The sequence below is a fragment of the Macrotis lagotis genome, chromosome 1 (assembly GCF_037893015.1).
Source record: "Macrotis lagotis isolate mMagLag1 chromosome 1, bilby.v1.9.chrom.fasta, whole genome shotgun sequence".
NCBI lineage: Eukaryota > Metazoa > Chordata > Mammalia > Peramelemorphia > Peramelidae > Macrotis > Macrotis lagotis.
In genome coordinates this window covers 274,744,307-274,765,498 of record NC_133658.1, presented here as the reverse complement: position 1 = coordinate 274,765,498, position 21,192 = coordinate 274,744,307, and the positions used below count along the sequence as shown (strand labels likewise).

Below are 21,192 nucleotides of genomic sequence, written 5' to 3'. Positions count from 1 at the left end.
ATCCTTTTCAAGTAAACATAGTCAAGAAATCTTCAAATTAGTCTTGTCCAAAATGTATGTTTCTGCACCTTCTAACTATACTTTCTTTCTTAGACTTTTTTTTATCTGTCTCTCCCATTCCTATTTGTTTCCCTGTATTGTTGGAGGTATTTCTGCATCAGATTGTGTGTTCAGTCTTCCTCCTTCGTCCATTTCTAAGAGTGAAGTTCATCTGGTCTCCATTACTTCAACTGTTCTTTCATGTTTGTATGTTCTTTTCACATGTTCCAATTATGAGAAATAATTTTATTCATGTTCTACTCCATTCTTTCTCCTTTCTATTCTTGTGTATTCCTTCTTTTATCTTTCTTTCTCTTTCTTTTTCTCTCTTCAAAACCTCAAAATAGAACCAGTTCAACCTCCTCAATTACATAAAGACCTCTGTTAACTTCTGATGGTACACCTGTTTCTTCTCCCTCTGTTAGTATGTAAGCATACTATATCATCAAATAATTCCTTCTGATTAAATAAATTTACCTTTAAGTTTCTCTGGACTCATGTGTTTGTCTTTCAAGGTCCCTGATCAGTTCAGTTCTTTTCATCAGAAATCCTCTATTTCATTAAAGATCCATTCCCATCTCCAGCCTCATGGGTTATATGCAACTTTTTGGGATAAGTTATTCTTGGTTGTGAGCTTAAACCTTTTGTCTTTTGGAATATTATATTCTAAGATCCCTGATTGTTAATAGAAACTGCCAGGCCTTGTGTGATCCTGACTGTCCTTGGTTACTTGGACTGATTCCTTCTGATTGTTTGCAGTACTTTTTATATTATATGAGAGCTTTAGATTTTAGCTATGACATTCTTGAGATTTTTTTTCTTTTTGAGGTTCCTTACAGGAAGTGAACCATTAGTGGATTTTTTTTTTCTGTCTTCACTTTGCTTTCTTAATTCTATTAGATCTAGACAGTTTTCATTTGTGAGTCATTGAAATGTAGTATCTAGGCTCTTCTTAATTATGGTTTGCAGGGAATTCAGGAATTCTTAAAATATCCCTCCCTTGACCTGTTTTCCAGGTCTATTGGTTTTGATAACAAATATTATATACCTTCCCTTATTTTTAAAAATCTTTTTATTTTTTCCACCTAATATTTCTTATTGTTTCATAGAACCAGTGATTTCTGTTTGGTCTAAGTCTAATTTTCAGGGAATCCAATTCTTGCTTACTGCTTTCTTTTTCTAACTATTTCTTCTTCCAATGATTTCCTCCAGAGCCTATATTCCATTGTATTTCTTTTTCTATATTCTTCTGAGTATTCATGCAGTCCTTGTGGAAAATCCATTCCCACCCCCACCCCCGCTTGCAATTGTTAAAGAGTTAGATTTCCAATAACTTTTGATACTGGATGATATTTTTTTGTTTTGGGGTTTTGTGCCAAGTTCAGATTCTACCTCCTAAAACACCTCTTGGTCTCACTGGGTCCCTGCTTGTAATCATTCTGGGTTCTTGGACTGACCTCCATTTCTGGGGGGAGGGGGGTTAGGCTTTTCTGGATCTCTGAAGTTCATAGTTTTCTCTAGCCTTGGTACCTAGGCTGTCCAAGTCTGAGCACTATTGATCTGAAAGGGCAGACATCTCTCTGGTCATTATCCCCTGACATTTTTGTGGTTTCTATAGGCCTTTTTGACCACTTTGGGACTTTCTCGGGAAAGTTCTTTGCTCTTGTTACCCTCAGAAACAGAAAGCCTTGCAGGCTACATGTCTGGTTGATGCTGACTTTCCTGGGGTAGGAGCAGAGGGAGAGCTCTTGCCTTTGGTATCTGGCTCTGGCCTTCTGGCTGACTTTTCATGCATTTCTGGAGTGGAAGAAGTAATTTTCTGTGTTTTCTCATTGAACTTTTTGGCCATTATTTAGTTTGCTGCAAACTTCAGACTTTTATTTAGATAGGTATTTAGAAGCTGGGCTGTCTACCATTCAGTCAGATAGTTGTGGCAGAAACCAATATTTCACATCCACCTCACCCAAGTTGGGAAATCAAACTAAAATCTTCCCCATGTATACTTACAAGGTAATTTATTTTGTACTCAGATCCTCTATTCATAAAGCTACTAACAATTCTCTTTTTTTCTCAATGTAATTTTTACTTCCAGATGTTTTAAAGTATGTTTTACTTTGTTTTTCACATTCTTAAGGATAGGAAGGTACATTCCTCAAGGAAAACTGAAATTATTTTGTTACAATAATGCATTTACCTTTTAAAGAGCTGCATTATTTTCAATTTAAAGTCCACAGACTAGGATCTCAAATTGCAAAGTGGTTTTTTAACTGATGTTTACTTTATTACTATCTAAATCTGTGATTCTTTTTCACAGAGTAGTTAATCTGACTATCTGTTTTTCTGAACAAAGAACCAAAGGGATGTGTAATAGATAAAACTTTGAATTGGGTTTGAATTCCTCAGACTTGAGAGTGCTAGTGTGCCTCCTTTTATGTTCTTTATCACTCAGTATTATGAATCATTAAGCTTAACAAGGGGTGGGAAAATAATAATTTTTAAAATATTGTTATTAATAGATTAAAAAGTATTTAAATGTCACAATTATTAATGCTACAATAATGTTTTAATATTTTAAAAACAACTTAGACTTGCTAATAAAAGTGACTTTTTTTGCAAGGCAATGGGATTAAATTATTTGCTCAAGATCACACGGCTAGGCAATTATTAAGTGTCTGAGTCTGGATTTAAACTCAGGTCCTCCTGACTACAGGGCCAGTACTATATTCATTGCACCACCTAACTGCCCCCAAAGTGGCCTTAAATTAAATATTCCATACTTCCAATATTCTTATTAAATATTTTATTTCTTTATTTTTCTAACTACATGCTATATAGTTTTTATCATTTTTACAAGGTTTTGAATTTTACATTTTTCTCCCTCCTTCTGTCCCCTCCCCCATTCCCCCATCATAAAGCAATCTGAGCTATTACATAGATCTAAATTTGCTCAAAAAATTATTTAATTTTACAAGCATTTATTATCCTTCCCATGGTTCCTCCCCCCATCCTCCTCCCCAGTTGAACTTTTAAAAAACCCTTATAATAAATATGAATTGTAGACAGCTAGGTGGTGCAGTGGATAGAGTACCAGCCCTCAAGTCAGGAGGACCTGAGTTCAAATTCAGCTTCAGACAGTTAATAATTGCCTAGATGTATGACCTTGGGCAAGTCACTTAACCCCATTTACTTAAATAAATTTTAAAAATTTTAAAAATAAATATGAATTGTTCAGCAAGATGAATTCCCACAATGGTCATATCCAAAAATCCATATCTTATTCTACGTTTTAATTCATTACATTTCTGTGAAGTTGTGAGTGGTGTGCTTCATTGTCAGTCTTCTGAATTTTCAATTTATCATTGTTCAGATTTCTAAATACTTAAAAGTTGTTTTTCTTTATTAATGTTGTTAAAGTAAAAATTATTCATTTGATTCTGTTGACTTCACATCAATTCAGAGAAGTCATCTCAGTTTCCTCTGAAATTGTCCATTTTGCCATTTATATAGGATGATAACATTGTTATACTTGTTAACCATGATTTGGTTAGCCATTCACTGCTAGATGGGTACTCCTTTGGTTTCCAGTTCTTTGCCACCACAACAATTACTGCTATAAATATTTTTGTACAATAAGGGCTCATTTTCTTTTCCTTTGAATAGTGTGGAATATGTGGATCAAAGATTATGCAAAATATATTACCTTTTTTGGTTATTCTTTCCAGAACAACTAGACCCATTCACAACTCCATCAGCTATGTACCAGTGTACTTGTTTCCCTTCTTATCATATTCTTCTTTTGTCATTCTGATGAGTGTGAAGTGGAGTCTCAAAATACTTCAATAGGAATTTCTCTAATTATTCATTATTTTGAATAGTCTTTGCGATTGTTGATAGTTTGAATTTCTTCCTTTGAAAGCTGTCTATTCAGGGCAGCTAGATGGTGAGGAGCAGGTAGCTGACACAGTAGATAGAACACCAGTCCTGGAGTCAGGAGGACCTGAGTTCAAATCTAACCTCAGACATTAAATAATTACCTAGCTGTGTGACTTTGAGCAAGTCACTTAACCCTATTGCTTTGCAAAAAAAAGAAAAGTGCCTATTCATATTCTTTGACCACTTACCTATTAGAAAATGGCTTTTAATCATATATATTCATTTTAATTTTTTATATTTCTTGTGTATGACACCTTTTTTGGAGAAGCTGCAAAGATTTTCCTTCAGTTACCTATTTCCTTTTTTTTTTTAGGTTTTTGCAAGGCAAAGGGGGTTAAATGGCTTGCCCAAGGCCACACAGCTAGGTAATTATTAAGTGTTTGAGACCGGATTTGAACTCAGGTACTCCTGACTCCAGGGCCGGTGCTTTATCCAGTACGCCACCTAGCCTACCCAAGATTTTCCTTCAGTTACCTATTTCCTTTTAATTGCATTAGATTTGTTTATATAAAACCCTTTTCATTTTATATAATAAAATCTAATCATTTTATCTTTGGAATCTTTGACCTTTTTTGGTCATGAGCTCTTGCCCTAAGGCATATTTTTTTAAAGTATTTTTTTTTTACTCTTTGAAATTATTTATGATGTTACCTTTTAAATCTACTTTCTCTCAGACTGTTTCCTAGCTTTCTTAACAATTTTAATCCAATAATGAGTTCTTACAGTATAATTGGAATCTTTGGTTTATGAAACTATGTACTATTATGTTTATGTATTTTTGTGTGTCTAATGTGTTCCACTGATCATCAGTACCAAATCTTTTTCATGATTACTGCTTTCTATGTAGTTTGAGATTTAGTACTAGTAAGCCCCTTATCTTTTTCCTTTTTGCCCTTGATATTCTTGACCTTTTGCCATTCTGTCAGGTGAATTTCATTATATTTTTCTGGTTTAGTAAAATAATTCTTTAATTAATATGGCATAGAAGAATTAAATTATTTCTCCATTATTTAAGCCTGTATTTATGAAAATGGTGTTTTGTAGCTAAATTCATACAGTTCTTCAGTACATCTTGGTAGACAGACTCCCAAGAATTTTATGCTTTTTGGTTGTTATTTTTAATGGAATTCCCTTTCTATTTCTTCCTGATAGATTTTGTTGATAATATACATGAATGCTAATGATTAAAGTGGATTCATTTTATATCCTGAAAAATTACTAGCTTCGTTATTTCAATGACATTTTTATTTGACTCTAAAGTTATCTAAATAAACAAATCGTATCATTTGCAAAAATATGATAATTTTGTTTCATCTTTGTCAATGCCTCAATTTCTTTCTTACCCTATGGCTGTAGCTAGCATTTCTAGGATTTTATTCAATAATGATGGAGGACAATGGGCATCTTCACTATTGATTATTGGAAAGGCCTTTAACATTTCTCCCTTATACATAATGTTTGTTCCTAGTTTTTTATACTATTATCAGTTATATCAAGGCAGACTCTTTCCCTTCCCTATGTTTTCCAGTGCTTTGTTTGATTTTTTTTTGGCAGAAATGGTTATTGATTTGTCAGAAGTTCTTCCAGCATCTATTGATATAATCATGTGGTTTTTATTTATAGTATTAATGTGATTTGTAAGATTTCTAATTTTCCTTATATTAAATGCTGGTATAAAACCAACCTGAATAATGTTTGATCTTTCTAATGTTTTGTATCTCATTTGCTTAATAACATCAATGTTTTTAGTACTATTGATCTATAGTTTTCTTTCCATTCTTCATTTCTTTTTTTTTTTTTTTTTTGCAAGGCAATAGGGTTAAGTGACTTGCCTAGTGTCACAGCTCGTAAGTATCAAATGTCTGAGGTAAAATCTGACTTGGGTCCTCCTGTTTCCAGGGCCTGTGCTGTATCCACTGAGCTACCTAACTGCCCCTACCCATCCATTCTCCCCAGTTTATGTATCAGGAATTTATTTGTATCATAGAAAAAATATTAGAAGAGGAGTTCTTTCTTGTTGTAATATTATACACATTTTATGTAAATTTGAAATTATTTGTTCTTTGTAAATCCATCTGATTCTGGAGCATTTTTTTCCTTTGGCAGTTCATTTATGCTATTTTTTAAATTTCTTTTTCAGATATTGAGTTTGTTTCTTTTTTGTTAATCTTGATATTTTGTGTTTCTATAAATATTAAATTCCTCTGCTATAAATTTTGTTGGCATATAGTTGGATAAAATAGTTTCTGATGATTTTTATTTCCTCTTCAGTTGTGAATTCTTCATTTTTATTTTTGATGGGAACAATTTGGTTTTCCTCTTTTTAAAAATGAGATTAAATTATTATTCATTTTATAGTTTTTAAACATTTTATTTAATGTATTTAAATTTAATATATTTATAAAAATATTTTATATTTGACATATATAATATATAAACCCACCTTCCCACTTATTTCAGGAGAACACAAGAAATTAAACTCAATAACAAAATTGCCCTAATCAAAAATAAATCTTTTTCTTTTTGTACTCACTTAGAATGAATACTTCACCTCTCAGGAGACAGGTAGAAGCATGTTTCATCATGAGTCCTTTGAAATTGTGGTTGATCATTACTCTAAGAAAAGTTCAATATAATCATCTTCCATCATTTTTGTATAGCATAACTTGTTTGATTCTCCAGTTTGTGAGGATCCCTTCAGATTCCCATTCTTAGTCACCTCAAAAAGATACATTTTTTTTTTGCAAGGCAATGGGGTTAAGTGGCTTGCCCAAGGCCACACAGCTAGGCAATTATTAAGTGTCTCAGGTCAAATTTGAACTCAGGTACTCCTGACTCCAGGGCCAGTGTTCTATCCACTGCGCCACCTAGCCGGCCCAATATATAAATATTTTTATACATCCTTAGAGTTTGCTTAGAACTAATCTTTCCTTTAATCTACCTTCTCTCTAATTCATTCTCTTCACTTCTCCCCTTTCCCTTCTATTTCCTTATTGAGGAAAATAGATTTCTGTACCCAACAGTTTATGTATGTTTTCTTTCCTTCAACCAAAGTGTCAGCTGCTCCCCATTAGCCCCTCCCCTTGTTTGTATAGATGTCTACTCATGGACCCTGATTAAGATCATTTCCCCCATTATTGCTAAACCTTTACATTCAAAATAGTCTTCTTCCCGTCTCTTTCCATTCTTAAGATCAATAAGACATAACTGAATCACTCCCAGGCCTTTTTTCTATGAGGTCTATATCTGTGACTCCTGATTATAATAGGAATCAGAGGGGAAACCTGTATCACCTACCTATATCTGAATGTAAGCAGTTTATCCTTGTTTAGTTTTAAGCATTGTTCCTTCATGTTGAACTTTTGATATTTTGCTTCACTTCATCCAGTGAAGATAGTTTTTTCTTTTTTTTTTTTAGGTTGTTTTTTTTTGCAAGGCAAATGGGGTTAAGTGGCTTGCCCAAGGCCACATAGGAAGATAGTTTTTTGAAGTTTGAATTTAAAAGATTTTATGCTACTCTGGTTATTTCATCACAACTTGGAAGTCCTCTATTTCATTAAAGATATATTTCCCCCCCTTTAGCCAATTAAGTGGCTACAGCACAATATTCTTTGTCTTGTTGAATATTGTATTCTAAGAGTTTTTTTCCTTTATGGTGATGGCTCCTAAATCACGTGTGAACCTGATTGGTTTTTGCTACTTGATTCAAAGCTGATTGAAGTACTTTTTCCTCCTGTGAACTGGTAACTCTCGTATGGCTATTATTTGCAAGTTTTCATTTCTTAAAATTTGATAATTAAGGGGCGGCTAGGTGGCACAGTGGATTAAAGCACCGGCCCTGGAGTCAGGAGCACCTGCGTTCAAATCCAGTCTCAAACACTTAATAATTACCTAGCTGTGTGGTCTTGGACAAGCCTCTTAACCCCATTTGCCTTGCAAAAACCTAAAAAAATTGATAATTAGTCTTTTTTCTCTACCTTTGAACTTTGTTTTAATATTTTTATTGCCTCATGAAGTCATTGATTTCTATTGGGTCCAAAATTTAATTTTCAGGGAGTTTATTGATTGGGCAGTTTTATTCTTTTTATGTCAGGCTGTTAATTCCCTTTTCAGTTCTCTAAAACTTCCTCAAGTGTTCATTCCATTTATAAAAAACATTTACACTCTTTTTTCATTTTCCTCTTTTCTGTTTTTATTCTTTTTTTCTAAATACAAAATAAGAAAAAACTTATGTGACACAAAATAAAAGAGAGGATTCATAATAAAAAGCTTATTAGAAAGGCTACATAATAAATACTACACATTGTGTTCAAAATTATCCTTTTTCTTTGCTTCCTTATAGATTCTGCTCTCTCCTTTGCACTTTATTTTTTCCCTTCCAACCCACCTCCCCATCCCCAGGATAGTTACAATTAAGGATGGATATGTACATGCACACACTTATATATAACAATTTTAGCTTTATCTCTTACAGAAATTTTGTTTGAATTTGTGCCCAAAATGTGTTTTTCTATGAAGTTTTGTTTGTAGATGTTTTGGAGTCTTTCTTTCCTTTTGAATGTGTCTCAAATTTCCTTGCCCCCACAATAACTCTTTATAATGAGCTTCTTTTTTTGTTTGTATGCTCATTCTTCAAGCTTATTTCCTGGTGTAGACTTGAAGCAAAGACTGGACTCTATAGCACTTGAATATTGTGTTATTCTGGCAAGCATTCGGGGCTCCCAAAGTAGTCCAATCCAGGTCAAAATCTGATTGCTGTCCCCTTGGTCTTGAACTGGGTTTTCTTCTGAACAAGAGAAGATTGCTCCTAGAATCCACCCCTACCAGCCAACTGGAAAACTCTGTTAATTCAGAAGAGCAGATTGTAGGCTCCACTTTGGTCTTCCATGCCAACTGGAAAACTCTGTTAATTCAGAAGAGCAGATTGTAGGCTCCACTTTGGTCTTCCATTCCTGTTTTAGTCATTCCTTTGTAAGCTAGACTAAAACTAGAGGGCAGTTAGATGGCACAGTGGATAGAGCACTGGCCTTGGATTCAGGAGGATGGGAGTTCAAATCCAGCCCCAGATATTTGCTACTAACTAACTGTGTGACCTTGGGCAAGTCACTAAACCCTGACTGCATCCCATCCAGGACCATCTCCTGTCATCCTGATTCTTATCTGGCCACTGGACCCAGGTGGCTCTGGAGGAGAAGTGAGGCTGGTGACTTAGCACAGCCCCACCTCACTCAAATCCAATTTATGTGCTTGTCATGACATCACTTCCCGGTTGTCGTGGTCTTCTTAGAAAATGAAGGACAAGCATCATTATTGTTAAATGCCAGAAATGAGCTCCTGCACTGAGCCTGGTGTCTGAGCTTCAAGCAGTTTCTGAACTTCTTTCTCTAAACACTGCCCCAGATCTCTTCTCCTGGGAATGTCATCCTTGTGTACAGAACCCCTTCTCAGTCTGTTCTTCTGTGACTCAGAACTGTGCAATGAGTGAAAAAATTGTCAATTGGTATCTTCCCCATCTTATTGTTTCATATGGATTTGAGATCTCCTATTAACCCTGTTGCTCAGTCTTCTATATGCTGGAGTGCTTCAATTACAGGAAGCTACCCTAACCTGTCTGTAGTGACTAAAGAAACCTTTTGGTTTCTCAGTTTTGTGCTGGAATGGGCAGATGATTCACTGTGATTTTTTTTCTGGATTTCCCCATCAGGATTAAGTCTGGCCCATTTTTTAGATCTGTTTAGAGGAGTTTTTTGGAAGAGAATTTACATCACTACCACAAGTAGTTCCTTGTTTTATTTACTGATTCATTCTTTTTTACTTTTACCTTTATTAACATCTTCTTTAATTTACAGAATTTCTACTTTGTTGCTTAGGTAAAGGATTTTGATTTTTTGTTTGTTGTTTTTAGGTGCTTGCCCAATTCATTGATTTCTTCTTTCTTTTTTTATTAGATGAAAGCATTTAGAGATATATTTTCCCCTGTTTATCTGCATTCACTAAGTTTTGGTAAGCTGTCTCATTATTTTCATTTTCTTGGGGAAATATTCTGTTGTTTCTATGATTTGTTTTTTGATTCATTAATTTTTAGAATTATGTGTTTTAGTCTCTAATTACTTATTTCATTCATAAGTGACCCTTTAATGTAATTTTATTGAATTTTGATCATTAAATATGTGTTTAGTGGTTCAGCTTTAATACTACTAATTTGATTTTTGAATAAATGTTGGGTTTAGTTGCAAATTATATTAGAAAAGGAGAAACTATAAATTTCTTAATTGTTTTAAAAAACAGTAATAATTATACTTAAATATATTGACTTACAAAATCATTCTTATATTAACTTTTGCATTTTCTTTTTCTTTTCTTGTTCCACCACCATCATTTTCACTAAAACAGGAAAAAAGCATTTGTATTCATCTTGTGGAGAAAATTATGAATATATGTTAAATGCCATAATTTATGGGTGGAATGCCTAAAGCTTTTTTTATATTAAGTAATATAAAATTACCTTCAAAATTCTATATAAGTCCTGGATATTTAATGCCCACAGACTTCAATGAATTTTTTAAAAAAGACTAATAAGCAGAAACCTCTTTTGTATTTGAAAATGCTGTGGTTTAGTGTTTAAGCTGAAAATTTTTTAAATACAGTTAATAGGCTGCCTCAGGATGAAGTAGGAAGTCTTCAAAGAGGTTTGTGTAACTACTTGTTGGGGACATTGTGGAAATTGTTCCTCAGAGACAGATTTCTTAAAATTTTATTCAGTCAACTGTTTTCTCCTGTTTAACCTCTGCTCTCAAACTTGAATAATTCATTACATATATATATATATATATATATATATATATATATATATATATATATAAAATGACTCTCCCTCAAATACCAAAATTCCTCAGTTCCTCAATTTATACATTTCCTATAACTTATTCCTTTATCCCATGTTAGCCATATGGAGCGATAGATGGTCATACATTTGATCTTGCCATCATCTCCAAATGTACCACCTTCATGTTCAAAAACTCCAAAATCCCCTTATCTAATTATAATTTATTCGCTTTCCATCTCTCCTTATAAAACATTTCTCTTTATCTATACTATGATCACTTGACCCCTCAATTCTCTCCTAGGTCATTAATTCTGAGTCCCTAAACCCATTTATCTTATCATTGATTGCATCCCACCTGCAAACTTCAGCCTTGGAACATTCCTACCATCTGCTACTTTCAACACACTTGCTGCTAAATGAAAGGATAGAAAGTCACATAACCTTTCTGATTTGTCCATTACAAATTAATGGTACATAATCACAACTGGGTCTTCAGTGTTGCTAGACTATCCTAATATTCTTCCCTTATCAACTCACTTTCCCACTTTCTAGAATGGATCTTCCAAATCTTTTCATCCTTTCTCAAATCTCAAACCTCCCATTTCCTTATCTCTCAGCTGAGAATCTTGCCCTCATATTTTACAGAAGAAATTGAGACTATTTGCCTTGAACTTCTTCTCTCTTCTTCATAATATATTACTCATATTCCTTCTGTCACCATCTCTTCTTTCATTTCTTTCTCACATGAAGAGTTAGTATTATTCCTTACCAAGGCTTACCCCTACTACTTGAGAAAGAATCCCATTCCATCCCATCTTCCCCAACAGATTATCCCTGCTCTCATTCCTATTCTCTTGCTTCAGTCTCTCCCTATCTATTGAAAATGCTATCCACAATAGGTACCTCCACTTTCTCTCTTCTCACTCTCTATTGACCCTCTTACAATCTGGCTTCCAACCTCATCATTCCACCCACCAAAATTACTGTTTTCCCAGGTGACTAATAATCGTCTTTTAAAAAAAGTATTTATTTTTTAAAATTTTGAGTTCCAAATTCTCTCCCATCCCACCCCCTACATGAAACCATGAAAAACATATTTAAATATTAGCCATGTTGTAAAAAAAGCAAGAAAATAATGTGTAAAAATTATGTTTCAGCACTCAGACTCCATCAGTTCTTTTTCTGGAGATAAATAGCTTTTTTCTTCCTAAATCCTTTGGAATTGTCTTAGATCATTGTATTAATTAGAATAACTAAGTCTTTCACAGTTGATCGATCATCATACAATATGGCTGTTAGGGTGTCCAGTGTTTTCCTGGTTCTGCTCACTTTGCTTTGCATCAGATCACAGAAATCTTCACAGATTTTTCTGAAACCATCCTACTTGCCATTTCTTACTGCACAATCTAATGATCTCTTAATTGCCAAATTCAGTGGTCTTTTTTTCAATCCTCACTTTCCTTGACTTCTCTGTAGCCTTTGACACTGTTGATTACCCCCTGTTCCTGGATAATATCTTCTCAATAGATTTTTTTTTTAGGTTTTTGCAAGGCAAATGGGGTTAACTGGCTTGCCCAAGGCCACACAGCTAGGTAATTATTAAGTGTCTGAGACCAGATTTGAACCCAGGTACTCCTGACTCCAGGGCTAGTGCTTTATCCACTGCGCCACCTAGCCACCCCTTCTCAATAGATTTTTAAGATACCATGCTTCTCCTTATCTATCAGACCATTCCTTCTCAGTATCCTTTGGTAGATTCTCATCTAGATCATATTCTATCACTGTAGATGTTCTACAGGGTTCTGTCCTGAGGCCTTTTTTCTTCTCCCTTTTGAGTACTCCATTTGGTGATTATATCAGGTCCCATAGGTTTAATTACAGTCTCTGTGCTCATGAGAGCAGCTATATGGCACAGTGGGTAGAGCACTGGCCCTCAAGTCAGGAGAATATGAGTTCATTTCTGACCTTAGACATTTACTGTGTCTGTGTCATCTTGGACAAGTCATTTAACCCTGCTTGCCTCGCATCCAGGGCCTTTTCCACTCATCTTGATTCATATCTGGCCACTGGACATAGATGACTCTGAAGGAAAAAAGTGAAACTGGTGACTTAGCACAGCCCCCCTCAAATCCAGTTCAATGTGCTTGTCATTGTAACACCTCCCCTAATATTGTGGTCTTCTTCAAAAATGAAGGACAACATTATTACTTTGCTGATGATTTTCGGGTCTTTCCATCCTGCCCTAATCTCTCTACTAGTCTCCAATCTTGCCTCTTCATTACTTTTCAGATATTCTAAATGTCTGACATTTAGGAGACTTCTTAAATTTAGAATGTCCAGAACTCATTATCTTTCTCCCTAAACCTTCCCTTCCCTATCCCCACAAGTTCCCTATTTCTTTGGATGATAACATTATCCTCTTAGTCCCTCAGGTTCACCATCCTCACCATCATTCATTCACCATATACAATCTGTTGCCAAGTCCTGTCAATTTTTTATTTGTAACATCTCTCTACACGTCCCTTTCTTCTCTCTTCTGCCACTGCTATCACTTTTGTACAAACTCTTATCAACTCCTAACTCTTTTTTTAACTTAATATTTTATTTTTTCTCAATTATATATAAAAACAATTTTAACATTTTTTCAAATTCTGTGTTCCAATTTCTTTCCCTCCCTATCCTCCCCCTTCATTGAGGAGGTAAGCAATTTGACATGTTATATGTAGTCAGGCAAAATATATTTCCATGTAGATCATGTTGGGAAGAAAACTTAGACAAAAAATATAAGAAAAATAAAGAAAGTAAAGAAAAATATCTTCATTATGTATTCAAGTCCCATTAGTTGTTTCTCTGGAGATGGACAGTACTTTCCATCGTAAGTTCTTCAGAACTTACCTGGATCATTGTATTGCTGAGAATAGCTAAGTTATTCACAGTAGATCCTCATAAAATATTGCTTTACTGTGTATAATTTTCTCCTGGTTCTGCTTATTTCATTTTGCATCAGTTCATGTTAGTTTTTCCAGGTTTTTCTGAGAGTATTCTATTCATTTCTTATAGCACGATTTTTATCATTGCAGCTTTTTCAGTCATTTCCCAATTGATGTATTTTCAATTTTCAATTCTTTGATACCACTAAAAGAGCTACTATAAAATATTTTTGTACAAATAGATCCTTTTCCTATTTGATTTTTATCTCTTTGGAATACGGACCTAATAGTGTTATTTCTGGGTCAAAGGGCATGGTTTTATAGCCCTTTGGTATAGTTCCAAATTGTTTTCCAGGATGGTTGAATCAGTATACAATTTCAACGACATGCATTAGTGCTTGAATTTTCCCAAGTCCCCTCCTACATCTGTCAATTTTCTTTTCTGTTATATTAGCCAATCTGATAGGTGTGAGTTGTTTTAATTTGCAGTACTTTAATCAATAGTGATTTAGAGCTTTAGCTTTGATTACTTTGTCAAAAACAACCTGTTCATATCCTTTGATCATTTATTAATTGAGAAATAGCTACATGTATTTTACCAATTGGTTCTAGAATATCAGGACATTTTCTCTTGATAATTTCTATCTTATAATGAATGGCTTTCAGGTAGTCCAATACTTCTTAAATTACCTCGCCTAGATCTATTTTCCAGGTCAGTTGTTTTTCCAATGAGATAGTAAATATTTTCTTCTATTTTTTTATTCCTTTGATTTTGTTTTATTGTTTCTTGATGTCTTATAAAGTCATTAGCTTCCACTTGCTTGCTTCTAATTTTTAAGTAATTATTTTCTTTGAGCTTTTGTACCTCCTTTTCACTTTGGCCACTTATACTTTTTTAAAAGTTCTTTTCTGGGATGGCTAGGTGGAGTAGTGGATAAAGCACTGTCCCTGGAGTCAGGAGTACCTGGGTTCCAATCCGGCCTCAGACACTTAATAATTTGTGTCCTTGGGCAAGCCACTTAACCCCGTTTGCCTTGCAAAAACCTTAAAAAAAAAAAAGAAAAAAGAAAAGCTCTTTTCTTCAGTGGATTTTTGTACTTTTTTCCCCCATTTGGTCAGTTACACTTTTTCAAGCACTCTTCATTAGATTTTTGTGCCTTTTTATCACTTAGCTTATTCTGTTTTTTTGTGTTTCTGTTGAGTCTTTTTTAATGTTTTTCTTGTTGTATCCCTCTCATTTCTTTCTCCAGTTTTCCCTCGAACTGTCTTAACTTGATTTTCCCTCCAATTTTTATGGTGGCAGTGGTCACACAGGTAGTAAGTATTAAGTGTCCAAGGCCGGAAATGAAATTAAGTATTCCTGACTCCAGGGCTGGTGCTCCATCCTCTCTACCACCTACCTGCCCTCTTACTTGATTTTTGAACTCAGGTCCTTCTGACTCCAGGGCCAATGCTCTATCCACTGCACCACCTAGATGCCCCGCTTACTTGATTTTTAAAATCTTTTTTTGAGCTCTTCCACCAATTCATATTTTTCTTTGAGGATTTGGATGTGGGAGCTTTGTGTCTTCTTCTGAGTTTATGTTTTGCTCTTCCCTATCACCATTATAATTTTCTGTAGTCAGGATAACTTTCTTGCTGTTTGCTCTTTTTCCAACCCATTTATTTCTTGACTTTTTAACTTTTTACAAAAGTGGGACTCTGCTTTCTTTTTTTCAGGTTTTTTTTTGCAAGGTAAATGGGGTTAAGTGGCTTGCCCAAAGCCACACATCTAGGTAATTATTAAGTGTCTGAGACTGGATTTGAACCCAGGTACTCCTGACTCCAGGGCCAGTGCTGGGACTCTGCTTTCAAGGTGAAGGGACACAATCCCAAACATCAGGTTTTTTGTGAAGCTGTTTTCAGAGGTATTTTGGGGGGACTTATAAGTTTATGATTCTTCTAAAGAGGTATGCTTTCAGGAGAACATGTGGTCATTGACCTTTTCACCTGTGCTTTGATCTTTGAATGACCATAATGAGTACTTTTTTCTACCCTGGAATTGTGATAAGGGTCTTTGCTCCATTGTGACTGCAAGCTTTAGTGTGCTGGTGCTCCTCCTTGCCCTGAGACTAACATCCAGAACTGCAAGTATGGGCAATGCAACAGAGGCTTGCCCTGGGTGTCAGCAAAGGGACCCCTGTAATTTCCTTCTGACCAGTTGTCTGACCCCTTTATTGTCTGAGAGGTCTGAAAACTGCCACTGCTACCACTAAGTCAATTGCTTCCAAGGCCTGCTCCTGCTTTGCTGGGGCTAGTCTGTGCTGGTTCAGCCAGTATGGAACTGTACTCCCCTCTCACCTTGGTGCAACAGAGCCTGCTGACCTTTTGCTTTGTCTTGGGCAAGAAAATTATTTCACTCATCCTTTTGCAGTTTCTGCTGCTCTGGAGTTTGTTTTGAGGCATTATTTAAAGGTTTTTTTGGAGGACTTTGGATAAGAGCTTGGGTGAGTTTCTACCTTTTCTTCTTCTTGGCTCTGCCTCTTAGACCTCTATTATTGTAATACCTTACTGGTGGGTCTGCCTGCCTCAGTTCTCTCCCCACCCCAAAATATTCTCCATTCATCCACCAAAGTGCTTTTCCTAGCTCAAGCATACAGCCCTGTCACCTCTCCCAGTCAGTAAATTGACTCTAGGATCAAATACAGAATCCTGTTTAACATTTAAAGCCCTTCATAAAGTGTCCCCTTCCTACCTTTCCAAGCTCATTACATGTATTATTTTATGTATACTGTACCACATATTCTTTGGATCTAGTGATCCTGTCCTGCTTGCTGATCCATGAACAAGTTTCAGGTGTTTTCTCTGGTCCCCATGCCTGGAATGCCCTCCCTTCTCATCTTTACTTGGCTTCACTGGCTTTCTTAAAATCCTGTCTTTTATAGGAACTCTCTAAAAACCTCTAAATTCTAGTACTTTCCCTCTTGTAATTTATTCCTATTTTTCCTATATATATAGTTTGTATTTATTTGTTGTCTCCCCGATTAGCATATGAGCTCTTGGAGGAGTAGGCCCTGTCTTTTTCATCTTTTGTATTCCTGATGCTTAGCACTGTAAACCATAGAATAAATACCTACTGTATCTTAGGTACTATGCTAAATATTGAGGAAGCAGAGACAAAATGAAATGCTCCCTGCCCAGAAGGAACTTATAGAGGGGGAAAAAATATACATATAAAGAAATAAAAATATAAAGAAATCAATTAAAATTTAAAAATTAAAATGCAAAGTAATTTCTGGTTAGAAAAGGAGGAAATGGCTGTTAGAAAAGATTAGAAAAGTCCTTTTGTAGGGATTACTCAATTTCTCTAGTCAGTTAATTGAAGATCAACACATAGCTATTATTGTTTTTGTGGGTTTTTTTTAGAAAATTATGAAGACTAATGAGATGATCTTTAATATCTGGAGGTCATTGGAAAAATTCATCAATTCTCACTAAACTTGAATAATGTGTTACTCCTTGTATATTTTAAAATTTAAATTAAGAAATTCTAAGTAATACTTAGCAATAAAAGTCTAAAATTGAATTAATTCAGAAAGGCCTATGGATTCTTCAAACCTATAAGACATTTACAAGTACAGGAGGCCATTTGCAGGTAATTGAGTCTGGTTGCTATCTATTCAGTTTGGCACCCTATTACTAATATCCTTGCACTGAGATATGCTTTTGTTCAAAACAATACTAAGTTCAAAATTTGGAAATCAGGCAATTTGAGAAGCTGAAAAAAATACGACTTTATGTAGGCAGTATGATAATAAAGGTAATAAATGGTAAGCTCATATAGTCTAGTTAGACACATTCAAGGAGGACCAATATAGGGTAAAGGTTTTTTTTTCCACATCTGTAAACATGGTCGGGTATTACCTCATGCTGCTTTTATTGAGGAAGTATACAGTTAAGTTCAGAGCATTTTTTACATAGTTGTAATACTTGAATATGTAAAAAAATACCTCCTTGCTGAGATAGTTATACTGTCACCATTACCTTTGTATCAGACAGAATATGAATAGCATATTGCTCCCCCCCACCCCAGCATTTAGTGGTTTATCTCAAGAATTTTTCTAAGTTTCAAAGGTCTTAAGTCTATGACAAACCAGTAAAAATTATTCTTTAGATAGGTATTTTTTAAAAGGTATAAACTTAAAACCCTCAGAATCATCTTCTCCATTCTCTTCTACCTTTTTGTTGCAGAGAAGGAAATATCTCAGTTGTTTGACAAGGTTAATAATAAATGCCTTTATCTCCACCTTTGTTTCCTTTCATTGTTCTTTACTTTGGTAACAAAGTATCATCCCACTCTCATACATCAATTCAGTTCAGTAGCTACTTACTAAATAACTTTATAATGCCAGGCACTACCTTCCAATAGCTCAGGTTCTAATGATGCGTCTTAAATTTTTCTCTCTCCACTATATCCTTAATATCTTTTCACGAACATGGTAACCCTTCTTTTAAAAAAGGATTTGATCTATTTTTAATGCATGCAAACTTTATTTACTATTCAGTAATACAAACATTAAATCTATGGGGACCAACCACCAACCAGATCCCTTAGAGGTCCAGATAAACTTTTTATTATTTATTTTTCCAATTATATGTAAAGATAATTTTCAACATTCAGTTTTGTAACATTTTCTCCCTCCTACTCCCCCACTGTAGGATAGCAAGTCATTTCATATAGGTTATACATGTACAATATGTCACACATATTTAGATATTAGTCACTCTGAAAGAATAATCAGAGCAAAAAGGGAAAAATAATGAGAAGGGAAAAGCAAATTTAAAAAGGTGAAAATAGTATGCTTTGATCTTCATTCAAATTCCATAGTTCTTTCTCTGAATGTGGATGGCATTTTCAATTGCAGATTTTAGAATTGTCTTTCATCACTGTATTGCTGAGAACTAAATCTATCATAGTTGATCATCTCACAATGTTGCTGTTAATGTGTACAAATATAGTTGTGGTTCTGCTCACTTCACTCAGCTTCAATTCATGTGAGTCTTTCCAGGTTTTTTTGAAACGCTGCTGCTCATCATTTTTATACAACAATAATATTCCATTATATTCCTATACCATAACTTGTTCATCCATTCTCCAAATGATGGGCATCCCCTTAATTTCCAATTCTTTGCTGCCAATAAAAGAGCTACTATGAATAATCTTATATATGTGGGTTTTTTATTCTTTTTTGTGATCTCTTTGGGATACATACCTAGTGCTGGTATTGCTAGATCAATATACACAATTTTTTTGCCTTTTGGAAACTGCTAGTTCCAAATTGCTCTCCAAAATAGTTGGATCAATTCATAATTCCACCAATAGTACATGACTATCCCAGTTTTCCCCCATATTCTCCAACATTTATCATTTCCCTTTGCTGTCATTTTTAGCCAATCTGATAAGTGTGAGGTGGTACCTCAGAGTAGTTTTAATTTATATTTCTCTAATCAGTAGTGATTTAGAACATTTCCTATTATTGTAGATAGATTTAGGAATTGATCTTCGTTCCTTGCTTTCCCTCCTAAACTAATTGAAATTTTTTCTATATTTAGTGTTTCTATTTCCACATTACCACTTTCCCTTTACTACCTCACAGTCTTCAGCTACACTTATGAGACTGTTCTCTTGTAGGTAACCAAGGACATCCTAGATTCAAAAATCTTATTCATCTTCTTTGACCTCTCTGCAGCATTTAATGTGATCAGTATGTCTGACCAGACATCTTTTCTTCCCATGTCTTCAGAGACATCAAATTCAGGGACTTATCTTTTGCCTCATTTGTGTCGCCAACATTTAGTACAGTTCCAGGCATAGAGTAGGCACTTGGTAAATGTTTATTGAAATGAATTCTTTTGGTTTTCCTTTCTGCTTCTTTCCATCCCTTTTTGTCCTCTTCTTGCTAATGGCTTTGATCCCATTCTTTCTTTTCATACTTTTCTTTGGCAGTTTTATGTGATGCAAGGGATAAAATGATAGATTTGAAGTCAGGAACACCAAAATTGAAATTTGACCTGAGCCACTTAATAGTTTTATGACTCTGACCAAATCAAAAGTGTTAAATAAATGCTAAATATTTGATATACTCCCATTGCTGTGACTATCACCTCTATACAAATGACTCCCAAATACATATCTACAGTCCTTATCTCTTTTCAAAACGTTATATCTGCATCTCAGATGATCTATGAGATATCACCTGGCTATCCTACTGGTGCTTCAAAGTTAGTATGTCCAGATCCAAGTTTATTATAGAATCTTAGAATTAGAAGATACCCAACAGATCCTCAAATTGAATCTATCCATGATAGCAAATCATAATGGCAGCTAGGTTGTGTGGTGTCAGAAAAATTCATCTTCATGAGTTTAATTCAACCTTAGACATTTACTCACTGTGTGACCCTGGGCAGGTCACTTAACCCTGTTTGCCTTATTTTTCTCATCTGTAAAATGAGCTGGAGAATAACATGGCAAACCACTACAATATCTTTGCCAGGAAGTTTTCAAATAAGGTCATGGAGAGTTAGACACAATGGAAAAGGTCTGAACAACAATAACTAACAATAACTAACAGTGCCCCCTATGCCTTTTCAGTTCTCTCTCACACTGCTCCTTTCTGTTTAGTCTATAGTTCAATCAGACCAGAATATTATCTTTTCCAAAACATACTCTACATCATTCTAACTTTTTCTTTACTTTTGTGCTGTTTGCCTATTGGATTCCTACTTGTTTTTTTGGAGCCCATTCAGGTGACAGCTCCTCTATAATCAACATGAAGAGGTAGTATAATGCCATCCTGGATTTGGAGGTAGGATCTGAGTTCAACCTCTGACTTTGCTACTTACTAACTGGGATTTGGCAAGTCATTTAGCATCTCTGAATCTCATTTTCTCTATATTAAATTATAAAAGAATTGAGCTAGATGTCCTCTAATGTTCCTACTAACTTTAAATGTTTTATCCTAAGCAAATTCTCTCATGAAGTTTTGACTTATTTCCCCAGTCATTAATATGTGGATATCCCTTGAAACTTACATAGTGCTCCCTTGTACACTTGAGTATTATTTTGAATTATAGTTATTTTTATAAATATCACCTTTTTCCTACTAGACAGTAAATTCTGTAAGGGTTGGGATGTTTAACTCTATGTTTCTCCTTATTGTCAAGCATAATTCTCTAAACATGGCAGATGTTTAATAAATACTTATTAAATTTTTTTAAAAGATTGCATTTATATTTTAAAAACTCTGTGACCAAGTATGAGGGCATCCAGATGGCACAGTGGATAGAATGCTGGACTTGAAGTCAGGAAGACTCATCTTGCTGAATTCAAATCTGGCCTGAAACACTATTTTTGTGACCCTGGGCAAGTCACTTAACCCTGTTAGCTTCAGTTTCTTCATCTGTGAAATGAACTAAAGAAGTCAA

The 21,192-nt window shown here is 34.7% G+C and overlaps 1 protein-coding gene across 6 annotated transcripts in view; it reads left to right on the top strand.

Moving 5' to 3' along the window:
• Nucleotides 1-21,192, top strand: part of ZBTB46 (zinc finger and BTB domain containing 46) — a 159,011-nt gene that overhangs the window by 36,008 nt on the left and 101,811 nt on the right. For 4 of the 6 annotated variants that reach the window (XM_074210509.1, XM_074210508.1, XM_074210506.1 and 1 more), the window contains exon 2: nt 9,921-9,975. The exons of the other annotated variants lie outside the window; for them this stretch is intronic. The gene's annotated coding sequence lies outside the window, so the exon portion shown is untranslated. The remainder of the gene's footprint in view (nt 1-9,920; nt 9,976-21,192) is intronic. 6 annotated transcript variants of the gene reach the window in all.